We start from the raw sequence: 15,091 nt of genomic DNA, 5'->3' as shown, positions 1-15,091 counted from the left end.
CGCTTTTGGAGAGCGTGCGGCTGCTGCTAGGGGATCCGGGGACGTGAGCAGGCCTGGCCCGACCCGGGTTGAAGGAGGACAAGCCGGCAGCGCGCCAAGTGAGTTCGGTTGCGCGCGACGGCCCCCGCTCCCCCCACCCCCGCCGGATCCTCGCCGCCGCCGCCTCTCGCCCGCCTCCCTCCCACGGCACACCAGCCGATGTCTCACGGCACAGTAGTGTGCCGCGGAACACCGGTTGGGAAACACTGGAGTATTCCCTCATGTGAGCACTCTCCCTACAGACTGAAGCAGATAGTGTTGTTGGCAAGCCTAGTATTTCTGATGTTTGCCTCAAACATGAGGTGAGCATCAGGACCTAGCTATTGCTATCTGCCTCAGGTTTTAATCCATCAGAGCCGTGCTTTTCTTGCCCTCCTCCCAGCTCCCAATATCTTTCCCTCCTTTTCCCATCCAACCCAATGAACAGTGCTGCTACTTCACAGAGAAAGAAAGATTTCTTTGCAGCGGCCACTGGCCTTCAAAATTGGAGCAGGAGGTAAAAACGTGTATAAGCAGGGAATATTAATCACCAAACTAAATCAAAGCACCAGCCATTGTGGTTTGTATATGGAATAGAAACACTAAGCAGGTAGAATTGCCAAGCTGCAGGGCCTTTTTTTCCTTTCAGCTGGAACTTTCTGGAACTCCATTCTGAACTACAAGGAGAAAAGTCAAATGATAAGTGTGCAAATGTTCAGATTGAGATAATGGGCCGATTAATTCTTTACACTAAGCTGTGTACAAAGAGCAAACTGACAGCACATGAACCACCCTTTTGGCCTCTCCGCAGAGGTGTGCATTGGAGGATGCCACGGATTCCCCCAACCCTCCTTTGGCCTTGGGGAAATGCCATTTGGGCGGCTGGAAAAGGCCTGGCAGCAGAGCAGGTGCCAAGATGGGAGCGAGGAGAGATTTCTCTCCCACCTGCCATGGTAAGTCAGGGAACGAGGCCTAAAGGGTCTGGAAGGGTTGGGCACTTGCTGCCCTGGGCAGGATATAAATGTAATAATAATCCAAAGTATTTCCTGAATTGGAAGGGGGTAGTTAATTCTAAGGCAGTCTAAGCTACCAGGCACTCGCCCTTAAATCCTTACTGTCCTGACACAAGTTTCTGCCTCAGTACACAAGATACATTTAAAGAAACACCACATCAATTGATCCTGGGAACTAGTTTACCCCTAACAGAGCTACAGTTCTCAATACCCTTAACAAACTACACTCCCCATGATACTTTAGGGGAAGCTGTGTGTGCTCTTTTATGTATGGCATTCACAGCTTACCCTTGTATTGTCCCTATCGGCACAGTCACAAGTCGAATAACCAACAAGGTGCTACCAGGATGCGAGGAGGCTGCTGCTAAGTTGTGCAAGAATTAGTTATAGGAAACGACCACACAGAATCAGGATCCTATACCATGTTTTTCTGTGTGTCCCCATGTATAAAATGACCCTTATTTTTTTGAACCCCAAATTAAGAAATCAACATTTTATGATTATGATGAAATGATTGGCAGTTCCGGCAGCTTCTTCATGGCAGCCGTGGGAAGGTAAGTAGTGTTTTTATAACCCCTGTGCATTCCACATCCGTGTATAAGACAACTCCCAATTTTTGGCAGATTATTTAAAACAAAAAACATTGACTTATACACGGAAAAATACGGTAATTGTAAAGTTGTAAACTAGAGGCCCAAAGGCTATCTAGTTCAACCCACATGCAATGCAGGAATCTCAACACATGGTCCCCTGCCCAATTTGAAACCATACCGGGCGCTGCTCAGCTTTGCAAATGTGCTAGCAGTTTTACTGCTGTAGCACCCTGCTCGTGGTTAATGCTTAGCTGGAATGAAATATTCAACACAGCAATAGAGAAATTAAAATAATAATTTATTTGTCAGACAACTAAATGATAGGCACAGTGGTATATGGTTACCAAAGCTCTGCCTGCCTCCAGCCCTGATGGCCAGTACTTATATTTCCTCAGCCCAGCCCCCTTGCTCCTCCTTTGGCTGCCTCTGTCCAATCAGCCTGGTTGAAATTCCTATTGGCTGTTTGCTAGAACCAATCATAAAAGATACACCCATTTCCTATTATCTTTTATGGGAGACAAAGAGCTATATTTCCTTCTATCCATAAATGGCAGACAAGTAGCCATATATCTTACATTTGCCTCGACAAGGCACCTTAATTACCTTTTGCCCTGTTATAGAATCATAGAATAGAATCATAGAATCATAGAGTTGGAAGAGACCACAAGGGCCATCGAGTCCAACCCCCTGCCAAGCAGGAAACACCATCAGAGCACTCCTGACATATGGTTGTCAAGCCTCTGCTTAAAGACCTCCAAAGTAGGAGACTCCACCACACTCCTTGGCAGCAAATTCCACTGTCCAACAGCTCTTGCTGTCAGGAAGTTCTTCCTAATGTTTAGGTGGAATCTTCTTTCTTGTAGTTTGGATCCATTGCTCCGTGTCCGCTTGTCTGGAGCAGCAGAAAACAACCTTTCTCCCTCCTCTATGTGACATCCTTTTATATATTTGAACATGGCTATCATATCTCCCCTTAACCTCCTCTTCTCCAGGCTAAACATGCCCAGCTCCCTTAGCCGTTCCTCATAAGGCATCGTTTCCAGGCCTTTGACCATTTTGGTTGCCCTCCTCTGGACACGTTCCAGTTTGTCAGTGTCCTTCTTGAATTGTTGCCCCTGCATTCCAAAACAAATGGCTAGAACAAATGGCTCATGGTATTAAATTCTATCTAAACAGAGATCTTGGGTTCACATTCTCACACACCATCAATGAAATAAGAATCTACTTTTCTTACTTTCTAAATCCTTTGCATAATTACATTAAGCCAACAAATCTCATACATAACATAGATAGTGTGATGGGATGATGAGCTGCTTGTGCGTAAAATCCAAGTCCCTCAGAGTTTGGTCAAGTCCGCAAACCTCTGTCTGTAACGGAGCCCCTTAAGCATGGCTCCGTCAGTCGCTGGCAGATTCCGACAGTGGTTGCTTTCGGAATCTCTTCCAACATAAAAGCTCCTTAACGGAAACACGTCTTCTGGACTCTCTGCGTGACAGTTTCTGGCGAGGAGTGGGTGTCCCTACAGGAGGTCCTGAAACCTCCCCACTGTTTTCGCTGGAAGTGTCTCTGAGCCATCCCTCCTGCTCACTTTCCCTCGGATCACCTCCTCTCCCCCTGCTGGTTCCCTCTTCAGCTGCTGAGTCTCTCCCAACCTGTGTGAGCCCTTCCACCTCCCGTCCTTCCGATGGCAGTTCCCTGACAGATAGCTTTTTAGAAGAAAAGGCCTTTGCAAAGTAAAAAAGGAACTCAGTAAAAACAGCTTCAAAAGAAGCCTCTTCAGTTTACACCCCCCTATCCCAGCCAGCTGCTTTTCCCATTAGCTCTTCCCAAAATTTATTTCCCTTTAACTCTCTCAGTATACCTTAAACCTTAGGAAAATATGGCTAGAGTCTGATGGGAGGCACATGGTATTATTTTCTGTTAAACAATAAATCTTACTATTTACCAACTCTTAATTAGGGTTTTTGCAGCTTGATTGTATTCTGTAATACAATCACTGTAACATTTGCTCCCAGCCTGTAATTTCCTTTTACAACTTTGAGAAACTTGTCTCCTGCTACTGCTATAAATCGGGGGGGGGGGGCTTGTTCAGGAGAGCAGGAAGATAAACAACTGCCAAAGTACTTAGCCAGCTGGTTTCTGCCTGGCATGAAACATACAAACATTTGCAAATATATCTTTAAGCTCATTTTAAAATACAGGCCTTGATCAGATGCCTCACTGCCACACCGCTAGGATTGTTTCTAAAGGAAAGTGACAAGGCCCAGTTTTTACTGAGCACCCTCTGGCACACAGCCCTTGCAAATGCAAAATGTTGGAACGAAAAGGGCAGCTGTGGTTAAACACTGCTGCTAAGCAAACCACATTCCACACATGTTCATAGGACTCGTCTTTATTCATTGTTGCGATGCTGCTTCCTGCGTGAAAGCCCTGATAATAATGTTGTGCATTTTTTAAATACTTGTGCCTGCACAGAAACACACACACACAAATATACTGTCCGTGATAGTTTTTCCTCAAACAACAATTTGGCTAAATGTTCTATATCCTTGCAGTATAATCTAGAGTGAGGCAGGTTGTGGATCGAGGGCCCGACCCCGCTATGTGAAATAAATACACAAGGACACGTGATATAAGGTTAATGGGCAAGAAAAGGCCACAACTTTATTGATTACAGCAGTGAAAAGGTATTGGCTTAGGCACTGGATGACTATAGGTGGTGGGTTTATTCAACAGTAGGTGGAGCCTGTTGATGCTCATCCAACTATAGGCTCACCCCCTGATGTCACCGAGGGTCGTGCCATGGCCTCCCGCCAAGCAGGCATCGGACGGAATACACGACCGCCAGATTCCTTTAACGGAATAACCCACGGTAGATAGCATAGGCGATGGCCACACCTAGCCCTTGACACAGCACAACACATGAATCCAATGCCTAACCGCCACCCAAGCCGCAAAGGGGCTCGCCGCCAATACCCTCACAGCTGCAACCAATCCCTAATGCTGCTAATGACACTGTCCAACCAAATATCATACCCAATGTCCGTTAGATGAACTCCGTCAATCCAGTACATGGCTTGGTCGCCGATCCGGATACGGTCATGATAAATGACTCGGCCATAAATAAAGCGCACACAACGGGCTACCGCCCGGTTCAGGAGTTTCCTGTTTTTTTCAATGGCCATACAGTTCTGTGCACCGCGCCAGGCAATTCTTTTCAAGAAGGAGGACCAGAACACCATTGTTCCAGGGCACAAGGCCGCAATCGACTCCACGTCTCTTTTTATGCACCACAACAAATGACTCGGCCATTCATAAAGCGCACCCAACGGGCTACCGCCCGGTTCAGGAGTTTCCTGGTTTTTTCAATGGCCATACAGTTCTGCGCACCGCGCCAGACAATTCGCCAAACATGGGAACTCTGTCAATCAGCAATGGCATAAGCTCTTCTCACCGCATGCCGCGTCGCGACAACCAGGCAACTTGTATCCCAGGAGGCAAACCAAGATGATGGGTAAGGCCACTGCTGACAGCCCGAACGTGGGCCCAATGAACAATACTGTGGCCGCAAATCCACACGGTGCCCCCGGAAACAGCTGAGAACGAAAGAACGGAGAAAGCGGGTAAGTAGATTCAGTGTAGCGGAGCGCAAACTAACGTATATAACCCTTATAAGCATTGGATTTCCAACGGCCCATTTCTTTAATCTTGTCCACAGGCAAGCCCAGGCACGCGGCAGTTGAGGCAGCACCGATCCTCAAGGAGTGGGCGGCATAAGCCCGGGAAGCTAAACCGCAAGCATCAATAGCTTTGCGGAGTACCCTGGTGAATTGGTGTCTCAGTAAGGGGGACCCGTCTTCGTGTAGCAGAAGCGGACCCTGACCAGGTGGTCTGAGGCAAAGATACTGCCTGGTGTCCTTTACCGGACAAGGGCCCTGCCCCCCGGACGCTGTGAGTTTTAGAAGGACACCCCTACCGGCCCGATCAGTTTTGGATTGTCGTATCTGTACCAACATGCTCGCCTCAGACAGCTGTACATCTTCCATAAGGAGGCCCCGCATCACACCATTCGCAATACCTTTGACTACCACCCGCCCACTCTTAGGGCAGCAAAAAGGTGATGGCATATGCCGCAGAAAAGAGGCGGGCCTCAAACCGGGACCAACAAATTGACCGGAGTTTTTTGCGTATTTGAGAGAGCAACCCGTAAGAAATTGGCTTACAGCCCTGAACCCTAGGGGGTTGTAACCTGCCCCAGCCTTCAATAACTCTACGGACCAGGAAGTCACTGTATGGATCGGAGGAGAATGTGGCCTTAGCAAAGAAGCTAATGGCGGCTACATGTATTTTAAATGTTTTAGGTGCGCGCCCTAGGTCATCAAGGTGTGAAAGGTATTGCAAAAACGTCATCGGTGGTGGGAGGCGCGCTAGCAGAAAGCCCCGAAGATCCAAACCTGAAGCCCAAGAAATCGCACCAGGCCTTCTTATAAAACCTGAGGGTGGAGGGTGCGACAGACGCTAATACTCCCTTAATCACTTTGCGTCTCCAACGTTCCACAGGTGCTCCGGAAAGGGTTCGGGCAACAGCTGTGCTCCAGGTACCTGAACCCCATGAAATCACACCAGACCTTCTTATATGATCTAAGCGTAGAGGGTGCGACAGACGCTAATACTGTTGCAGAACTTTTCTGTGGAGGGTGTAACATTGGTGGAAAGGGAGGATACTTTGGACCTGAACCCCATGAAATCACACCAGACCTTCTTATATGATCTAAGCGTAGAGGGTGCGACAGATGCTAATACTCCCTTAATCATTTCACGTCTCCAAGGTTCCACAGGTGCTCCGGAACGGGTTCTGGCAGTGGCTGAGCCCTGGGAGCTAATACTCAGAAGCGAGGCACTGGAGGACGAATGATTGGAGTAGGCACAACACCCTCTCGGAACGCGATGACTGTTTAGCCAGTATGTTGACCACTGCCTGGTTTTCAGATCTGAAGCACACCCGGCGATTCTGGAACTCCTCAGTCCAAATGTGAACAGCCACAACTAAGGGGGGAAAAACTCCAGAAAAGTGAGATCCCACGTGATAGCTTCGCCTTGCTCCTCTGCTGGCCATTGTTGAGCACCCCAGCATCCCCTAAAGAATAAACTGAAGCCCAAGGACCCAGCGGCATCAGTGAGCCTGGCAATTTGAGGACAGTTTGAGGATTTCCTGCCATAAGGAGACTACATTGAAGCGTTGCAGAAACGTGATCCAGATCTCAAGGTCTGTCTTAACTGATTTTGGGAGTCTTACCCTGTGGTGCGGTTTGTTTGTTTGTCTTTGTTATTTTATTTTATTTTTAAGGTTAGATATGCACATAGGCCCCAAGCCTCATTTTGTATTATGACTTTTAAACTTCTGATTTGTTTCTGAGTCACTTGGTCCTCTCTGTGCTGAATCTGAAGGGGGCTGGCACACAGACTAGTTGAATGTGGATGTCCGTTATGCACTGTATCATAGTATAGTACAGTGATTATAAAATATCTGCTTGAGTATACGTTTTCATCATGTGTAAAACTCATAATGAATAAACAAATAGTTCTATATTGTGATCAAGTAACTCCTAGAACAAAATTGTAAGTTTTAGCTTCAGAAAACCAGTTGCTTCTAGCCAACATCCTGTTGCCAATGTAGCTAAAATTTTAGCACTTTTGAATGTTAGCTGATAACACGGTTGTTAGTATGACAAGAGATTGGTGGGATGCTCTCCTACAGATTTCCCAAAACTGTTGTACTACAGACACAGCCAGGACATTCCAGAACACTTCTATCTGGTACTGTAAATGTCAGGTTTGAGTTTCACTCAAGCTAGAAAGAACTGCTACATATGCAACATGTTCTAGAAGATTGCCAAATGTGAGCTCTTGGCCAAAGCGTTATCCACTTCAGTGAAGTGTTATTTCTCACCAAACTAGCAATTTGTTTACTAACTATACATGTTCCCTAATATAGTTAAAGCATTGAAATTATGTGATTTCGACTGTTGGGCTTAAAGGCTTACTAGATTATAGGACTAAGGACTAAATCATTATTGTACATCTTTGCAATTTTGCCCACAGCTGCCCTGCTAATTGGGAGAACAGGAAATGGATCTTGAACACTTCAAAGCAGTACCATTGCTCCCATGTGTCTTCCTGTTTGGGCTGTCATTTTGTTAAAGCTGTAGTCTTGCTCTTGTAGTTGATCTGGGAGAAAAAGGCAGGTTACCCAGGAAAAATAAATAAATAAATAAATAAATCCTGTATGAGGTGTTATGGAATGATACATTTTGTAGCTACCCGTTGGGTGAGGCGAGCGTCCTTCCCCTTACTGACTTCTGATTAGGAGAGTCCTTCGCGGTTAAGGAGCTACTACTGGGATTCTGCAACCCTCTGAGAAACCCTTCCAAAGATAGGACGCTGCGCTTCCGTCCGGATGGATAGACAAGAGGTTGAGGAGAGGAGAAAGCTGAATTGGAGAAAATGCTAGACCCAGAAGGACTTTATCGATGGTTCCCTGCTGTGGGGGCTCGTCTGGAACTAGAGTGGTGGAAGCCCTGACCTCCCCAAAAGGGCCGCTTCCCTTTGTAACACGCTGTGGCTGGGTGAGCCCCCGCACATCTCTCACACTCGTGCGGGTACTTACAAGACTGCCTTTGGCATTGCCCTTTACTGAATTACCAGCACACCTTACGTTTTAAATCCTTTCTAAGGCCCAGCTTTCCAGTGCGATACACCTCTGATGGCTTCTTCTCGACATACGGGCTAACTGCCAGATGCTAATAGCGGCAGCCTCCCCAGAAAAGGCATAAGCCATTCTGACTCATCATCACTGGCTGATGAGGTGCCTGATTCTGGAAGCTGGACCCTGGGCTGCTTATTCTGCAAAGAACTAGAAAAACTGGAAGCAACCGGGTTATTGATACGGGCCGGCAGTCTCCATGCAGGCACCCTGGTGCAGTTCTCAAAGTCGGCGAGCAAGCCTGAGACCTAGTTTGCACAGCCGCCGTTCCTGTCTGAGGGCTTGGGCCTGCACCTGGGTAGTTTAAAGGCTGGCCACTGGTTTGCGAAACAAGGAAGGAAGAAACGCAAGGCAAATTGAACTAAAGAATAGCTAAGAGAAAGCGCTGTTCATAGTCAACAATGAATGATCTGAAGGCATTAAGGAACTGCGAAATGGGTTTGGGTTTATTATTATGACGGTTGACAGCTGCAGTGTGTGCTGGTACTGCACCCGTGCCTGCTCTGTGCACTAGAAAAATGCGCCTACTATTGCTTTCGTCACTTATTATTATTATTATTTTATTTTATTTTTATTTATTTATTTATATTTTTAATATTAATTATTTTTATTATTCTATTTTTATTATTTATAATTATAATTATTTATTTATTGTTATTATTAATTATTATTTATTTATATTTCAAATTTATTTTATTTTATTACTTTATTTTATTATTGTTGTTGTTTTTTAATTAGTATTAATATCACCACTCGATTAATAACTTAACTGTAATTAAATGCTAGCATACAATTATTGTGCATCAATAAAGTTCAGAGCACTGTTGAGGGATTAATTATTAATCGATAGTATCTCAATTAATAGCCAATGGATTTATAGCTATGAGTAGGAATTACTATTATCAGTTGCTCTGCGTAGCTGCTGACAAAATGAACAAGCTATACGTCACTTAACTGCACTGCTTGTATTTACTTATATTTATTAAATCACAACCCAGCAAGAGTTCAAGCAGCAGCGCTCAGCTACATATTAGCACCTGGCTCCAAGGAACAATACCAAACCCAGAGCAACCCCAACTGCAGTCAGACAGAATTAGAAGATAATTGCCTATAATAAGAGTTGCCCCTTTTAAATGATAGGCAAATCTAGGCACAAAGCATTGCCAAGTAATCAAACAGAATTGAAAATAACTGCTTACAAGGAGATGCTCAGAAGCTGCAGCCAAATTAAGAGAAAAGGAAATCAATAAGATTCCAGGCCCACACCAGCGGCCCTCAGAAAAGGAGGGGTGGGGTTGCTCTTAATATCCCACTGCTGGGGAAACTTCTTTGAAACAAAGGAAACTTTGCCAAACAAAGAAAAATAAATCTTTGCCCACAAGGTCGGCTCAATACCAGTTGATTGAAATAAGGGTACTTAAACAGACAAAAGACTGCAATTGGTCAAACTGCTGGATAGTTAAACTGACAATGCAACTAGAGCTGCTGAAAGAGCAGAGAGTTGAAAAACCTGTCTGGCAACTGTGGTGACTCTGGCAAGAAGCAAAGGGAATTCCAAAGACCCCAATGTATCTCCTGAAAGGGTGGGGGAAGGGAGGGAGGACGGGTGGGGGGAGGAGAAGGAAAGCGTGGGGGGGAGTTGGGAGGGAGGAGGGGTGGGGGGAGTAAAAGGAACATGCTGGGCAAGGAAGTTTTTGAAGAAAAGGAAAATAGCTGTCCTTTACAGTGAGCCAAAAAGAAATGGAAATATAAACCATGGGTTAACCTGGACTTTTCAGTAAGGTACTATAAGCCGAAAACTTTTGTTGTTGTTGTTGTTGTGTAAAAGTGGTTTTCTTTAGGGAGCCTGTACTGGCAAGTGAAGCCAATGACAAGAACCAGGCAAAGGCACACCTTCAAAGGTTTTAAACGTATAGACATGGAGTGCTGAGGAATGGTTCCCTGATCAGAAACCCTGAGTTGTCCACCCCAAGCCCTGCCTTATTTCTTCCCCCAAACATCAAGCGAAGGGGGGGGGTGGCTTAGAGAAATAAAGAGGGGTGAGGTTTAAGCGCACAGTCTATTCCAAGCCCCGGCAGCCTTTAAAATTTTACAGGGGGCTCCCGCTTAAGTGCTACCAATGGAAGGGATGGCAGGGTAAATTAAACCCACACTAGAAGAGTAATAAATAAATAAACGGCAGGCACAATAAACAGCAGGCACAAACACACGCTGCAAGCACACACACACGACTTAAAATTAGAGAGGAACAGGAAAGGGAACCCTGAGGATCATCTAGTCCAACCCAAGCAATGCAGAAATATTCAGCTGTCCCAAACAGGGATCGAACTTGCAACCTAGGCATTATCAGTGCCATGCTCTAACCAACTGAGCTATCCAGGCTCTCAAGGACAATGGAGGGGGGAAACGCACCAGCACCCTGGCCAACAAATTAAAATGTAAGGCAAACCCACTCAGTCACCCAGACCAGCCATGCAATTGGACAGGTAAGGGCAATAGAGGGGAAAACGTACAAGCACCCTGGCCAGAAATTAAATAAAAACGCACTGCCACCAAGGCAGAGGCAGGGTAAGGAAAGCGAGGATACGAGGAAGAAAGAAAGACGGAGCCACACTCACACTCAGACCTCGCTGGGGGCACGTGCTGGGCAGGGGAACAAGCTGCAGCTTAAGAAAGGTTAATTCGCACTCAGGCCGCACAAACAAATCAAGCACCAGGAGTGGGGGGGAAATAGAAGGTTAAATGTAGGTTTTTACCCAGAAAGGAGGACACAGCAAGGCAAACCTGGCTGCCTGGGTTTTTAAAGTTAAAAGGCAAGCCAGGAACCAGGCAGCCTCCACACACACAGACCCCTCCCCCGACTCCAAACCTCGTGGCTCTTCCCTGTGATAACTGAGATGACTCCTAGCTGATGACTCGCTGAGGGACGACGACGAATGAGGAGGAGGCGGAGCTAGCACCACAGCATTAAGCTGCTACACACGTCCCCCGGAGGCACCTGGTTGGCCACCTCCGGTGGGCGTGGGCACCAGCCAGGTAGGAGGGGAGGGGGCTAATGCCCCCTACCAGGGGCGGGGCTCGGTCTCCCGCCCACAACCACTCCCCTCTCTTCCAGGGAGGAGAGTCTTTGTTGTTGTTGTTGAAGCAAACAAGCTGCCAGGGGGTGCTTTAATAAGCATTTAAAAGGCTACTCTAAAAAGCCAACTCTTCAAAGCTGGTGATCTAAAACTGAGGACAGACCTGTGTGTGACATTACTTAAGCAAATACATGTATTCACAGTAACTAGGTAGTAGGGTGGTTGGTTTGATGCTTAGGGGAGAATTAGCAGGGGCAGGTTCCTGCACCTGCCATTTCTTCTCTGTAAAGTTGCTCCCCTCCCTGCAGGACTTAATTCCAGTCTTGGAGCCAAATGTGGAAAAATGGATTAGAAACAACTGAGGAGGCATCTACAAGGAACAATTGTTAGAAGTGAAGAGGATTACCATAATCATCCCAACTCAGCCTGCCAGTGTCCCCTTCCAAATACCCTCTGCCCCCACATCAGTGTTAGGAGGCAAACACAGGTAAGTGAAATCCATAAGGGCTGAGTGGGTTTGAGAACTACTTGCTTTGTAACACTCCCTTCAGGTCCTGTCCCTTGAGCTTCTACTTGAACTTTAGAAATAAAACAGCTGCAAACAGGGGGAAATGAGACAGGCCTGCCCACAGAGCAGTAAAAGGTACTGTAGAAATATATTTTGGTGCAGTTTTCTAAACATCAAATATTTTGATCTAGTTCTGCTTTGGTTTATATGCCCTAAAACTGATCCACCTCAACAAGACTACTATTTTTGCACATATATTTTTTATTTGTTTCCTTGTTTGTACCCCACCCATCTGACAGGGATGCCCTAGCCACTCTGGGTGGCTTCCAACATATATAAAAACATAATACAACTTTAAACTTTAAAAAGCCTCCCTATAGACAGACATTAAATATACAGAAGATATTGGTGCTTTATGGTCTATAGAAAGGAATTGGTTAACTTAAAAAAAATTAGAATGAACATAATAATAAAAAGAGAAGGCAATTATTGGCAAGGCATGTGTGCGGCAACTGAAGTCTTGGTGCAGTCATCTCCCAGTTATTAAGACTTCAGAAAATACTTCTGGGTGGAGCATAATGGATGGAATGGGGAGCTTTTGGTTATTCCAACCATAGGTCATGCTGTATCTTGAAAGGAGGCTTTCAGCTTTGCTTCTTTTCCACGAACTCTTCAGAGCAATAAAGTTGTTGTTCAGCATTCATTTTGACTTGGCCCTGTACTAACCTTACAGTAGCAATGGAAAATACTGCCTTAGAATTGTTCAACACATTTTAGCAGAATGATTAAACTTGCCACATTTTCTGCAATCCTTCCCACATGCTGGGCAGTGAATTCCAATTTGGCTGATGTCACACACACAGCATGCCATGTCTTTCAGGGATGTTTGTCAGTGCTCTCTCCTTTATTTGAGGCTGAATAGCCTTGATTTTGTTAGAAGTGCTTTTTCACTGTATGGTGTCCCGTGTGTGTGTGTGTGTGTGCGCGCGCGCTGCCCCTCAGAGTTGTAGCTGCTTACTCTGCCTTGCATATACCCCTGCACACTCCATGGTTAAATGAGTCTTTCTCAGTAAACTGATACGGCTTTATGCCATGTAGTTTTATCTAGTACATGATACACACCATGAAAGCTTGTGGTTTTGAACAGAAATTAAACCAGTCATCCACATGTGGCATCTATGCTCTTCTTCACTCTGAGCTGGTGTAGACTTTGTGCCTTTCAGACTTAATCATTCTGAGTGCTTCACATTCATTTTTTACTTATTTTAGTGTTTTGTTGGAAGGCACCCATAGTGGCTGGGGTAACCCAGCCAGATGTGCGGGGTATAAATAATAAATTATGATGATGATGACGATTAGTATTATTAGTATTATTTTCAGAAAATATTTCCTCTATCTTCATTGCCATCAAAATGGAAATGGAAAAAATAAGATAAAGAAATAAATGCCATATTACAAAAATGTCTAAAGCCAACTGAGCAATCTTTTGGTCCCAGAACCTGCCATGTTCCAGCAAATGTGAAGGGGAAGTGGATTCCAGAAGCAGAAAGTTGGCAAAAGTTCCAAATGAAGGATCCAAGTCCACAAAACCATTTTTGGGAGCAAAATAGATGGTTTAACTTATCTCTACAAATGAGATACCAGTTGAGTGCAAAAATGTGCAATGAGGTTTTTCAAAAAGTTGTTTAGCTCCTGAACTAATGTCATATTCTCTGCCTAGAAGCATCAGTGTGAGCTGAGTTGTTTTCAGAACCTTCTATAGCAATTGCTCAGTAAGGCAAATTTGGCACCAATCTCTCTTGGAAACACTGCCTTAAGTGTTTGTTAAAATTGGAATGTCTTTGTGGGCACAGCTGCTGCAACAGATAACTGGGAAATTGGAAGTTTTGAATACGTGTGTGTGTGTGTGTGTGTGTGTGTGTAGGTTGTAATGACCCTATAATCATCACAGTGTATTATGCTTTCCCACCACTTTCATATTTTTGTTTGCGCAATCTGGGCCTTCTTTTCTAATTCTTTATCTACTCCATATGTCTGGCTTTATGTTTTGCTAAATGCTATGGTAGCTGTATCCTGATTGTTTACTGAGTGGGGGCAAGAAAGCAGTCATAAAACACAGCATGAAATGAGTATCATAGCAACTGCATGCCACTCTGTTCTGATTCTGCTGAAACAGAAGCAACAGAGAGGAATATCTGCTGGCGTGTAAACAGCTCTGCTGCAACCCCCTTTCCATCTAAAAGAGAAATATTTTCCCCGATGATCTGTTATGTGAGTATTGGACTGAATCCTTGCTCTGTCGGCTTTTTTGAATGATCTCTGAAGAACAGGCCAGGTGAGCAAGCTGCCAGCATGAGCCTGAACCATTTCTTATAGCCAGCACCATTTTCTTTCTGCCAGAGTTCAGCTTAAGAGCCAGTCTGCATGTTGCCATGGGATTAGCATCCCCATAGCAACTCTACCCCACTACTTGGATGTATCCTTTAGAACATATCCATGTATGAGTTGAGGCCATCACACTGAGTTTTCCCCAGCCCTGCCAGGGGAAAACCACTGATGAAGACACAACTGTCTCCCACACCTTTTTACCTCCCACTGTCACAAATATTTTATGCTTCCCCTTCCTCCTGCAAAGGGAAAGCTCTTCCTCATCAGTGTTCAAATGTATCTCTTTATCTGAATAAAAATGCTAGTCCCAAAAGAAAAGGGAATCCTATGACAGTTGTGGCTGATGACCAATGGAACCACTGTCACAAGAGGCAGGGAGGCCAACTGTAGAGCAAATGTCAAAGGAGTGGTCAGTAATCACACAGTTCAAAGAGGGAGCCAACTCTTTATTAGCAGAAACACGACCTCCCCAGACTTGGTTGAGTCAGGCCTAATGAGCACAGCAGCTCATTCCCAGTGGTTTTCCTCCATGAAAATCAGTTGCCAAGACTGAAAGACCCCCACCTCCACTTCAGGGCTTTTCCCAAGCAATCAGAGAATGCGTGTCTGTGCAGTCAACCTTCCCTCCACCCTTTTCATGCCTCTCCTGGTTCTGGAGCATGGGGGAAGGGGGAAGGAAGGTGGTCAAGGGGGAGACACTCATAACCTTTCACCAGCCTGACTCAGCTTCT

At 45.4% G+C, this 15,091-nt stretch overlaps 1 long non-coding RNA gene across 1 annotated transcript; it reads right to left on the bottom strand.

Annotated features, from left to right (window-relative positions):
* Positions 1–475: 475 nt before the first annotated feature.
* LOC310693625 lies at positions 476–1,408 on the bottom strand. Its single transcript, XR_014519282.1, has 2 exons — positions 1,320–1,408; positions 476–695 (listed from the first exon to the last, which is right to left on the bottom strand). It is a non-coding gene; the product is annotated as an uncharacterized lncRNA (long non-coding RNA).
* Between the last annotated feature and the right edge of the window lie 13,683 nt (positions 1,409–15,091).

The sequence above is a fragment of the Podarcis liolepis genome (assembly GCF_965112155.1).
Source record: "Podarcis liolepis genome assembly, chromosome: 1".
In the NCBI taxonomy this organism is placed as follows: Eukaryota; Metazoa; Chordata; class Lepidosauria; order Squamata; family Lacertidae; genus Podarcis; species Podarcis liolepis.
Note: the sequence above shows the minus strand (reverse complement) of the source record. Positions and strands in the feature narration are given on the sequence as shown.